The 1,684-nt window shown below is 35.4% G+C and overlaps 1 non-coding gene across 1 annotated transcript; it reads right to left on the bottom strand.

Moving 5' to 3' along the window:
- Positions 1 to 297: 297 nt before the first annotated feature.
- Positions 298 to 370, bottom strand: TRNAK-CUU (transfer RNA lysine (anticodon CUU)). The gene has a single exon. It is a non-coding gene; the product is annotated as a tRNA-Lys (tRNA).
- Between the last annotated feature and the right edge of the window lie 1,314 nt (positions 371 to 1,684).

Below are 1,684 nucleotides of genomic sequence, written 5' to 3'. Positions count from 1 at the left end.
TAACACAGAAAATCAATTTCAACTTTAAACTGGGCTTTTCAGTTTCTTCTGTGCTTTACGGAGGAAGTAGGCGAGGGATCCGGGAGAGGAAGAAAAACTTGCGCTTTTAAGTGCGCAAGCGCAGTTTGAGAACTGTTTCGTTTGCAAACTGGTCTTTTTTCCGAAGATCTGGTTAATATTGACAGTACGTAAATTAATACGGTTTAAAAAACAAACAAAACCGTTCTTAATTACAGTGCTGTGGAGAGACCTCAAAATATTCAAGGGAAATTAAGTGCTATAACAAAAGGTGTCCTGCGCCCAACGTGGGGCTCGAACCCACGACCCTGGGATTAAGAGTCCCATGCTCTACCGACTGAGCTAGCCGGGCACTTAGATGCCACCTTTCTTTTTTCTTCTCTTGAAGGATTCAATTACATTTGATTTTTGTTTTCCTATAATTCTTTATTTACATTAAAAATTTTGTCATACTATAACCTCCAAATTCGTTTCTTAAATTCTTTGAAACAGTTCTTTAATTGTATTTAGATTTAATATTTTTTAGTGCGTGTGTATCCCAAAGGCTCTGAAAACACGCGTTTCTCATTACAGAATCACTGAATCTCTTTTTCTGAAGTGTTTTAAAATATTTACTGCCCAATACGTTATTTTCTTTACATAAACACGTATCAAGACTGTTCACTTTCTATCAAATGGCATAATGGATTCCTACAATTTTGGGCGCGGCATTAAAAAACAAAGTTTTTAATGAAGTTAGTTACACACGGAAGAAAAATGGAGCTTAGCTATTTTCCTTTAATAGGATCTAGTCAAGGAAAGTTAAATTGAGGAAGGGGATACTGGTTCAGTTAAAATAAGCCCTCTTTCCGATAACTGCCTGACAACTGAAAGATAGGACCCTGAGAGGTTGTCATTACCATCCATCTCAAGAGACAAGCTGAGAGGAAAGGATTGTAGAGACTGTGAGTCTTCTGGCAAAGAAAGTTACTTCTAGAAGAAAAGGAGAAGAACTGATTCTGACCAAATTATGACAAGCTGAGACAATGGAATAATCTTCTATGGAAATATATATATTCTGAGATACTAGTGAAGTTCTCTAGATAAGGAACTCTGCAGATTTCTGTGATGGGAGTGGTGTCTATCCTACTGCTCAGAACAGCAAGCTAAAGCCTAATTGTAAACCTGGGAGTAACAGAATCCTTAGGTTACTATCCCTGAAACCCTAAAACACAGTATTTAGAAGTTAAACACATTGCGCATCACATTTCCGAGCTGCTTAATTAACACATAATAATAAGGTATGGCATAAAATATGTTTAGATTCCTCAAAGTGCACCTAGGATTTAAGTAGAATATTTAAAATTTCCAAGCTTGAAATATTAATGCAATTATTCACCAACAATTTTTTCCTGCAGTTGCAAATTCTGGCTTATTTTGACAATTTTATAACTTGGCAGAATGTAACTGAATTTGTATTTATTTGCATTTTCAACACATTTATTAAGTACCTATCATGTGCGAAGCACTGTGTTATGTATTCTAATAGATGGAAGTATAAACCAGACTCTGATAACCAAAAATACCTTATCACCCTCCAAGAAAGACATGTAGATTACATACCGATTTTATATGCACTACTTCTAAAGTAATTTAAAGTAATTAAAACAAACACATCCATACTCAC

Source organism: Pseudorca crassidens, chromosome 1 (genome assembly GCF_039906515.1).
Source record: "Pseudorca crassidens isolate mPseCra1 chromosome 1, mPseCra1.hap1, whole genome shotgun sequence".
Taxonomy (NCBI): domain Eukaryota; kingdom Metazoa; phylum Chordata; class Mammalia; order Artiodactyla; family Delphinidae; genus Pseudorca; species Pseudorca crassidens.
The sequence above is the reverse complement of the archived record's forward strand: the minus strand, read 5'-3'. Positions and strand labels throughout refer to the sequence as shown.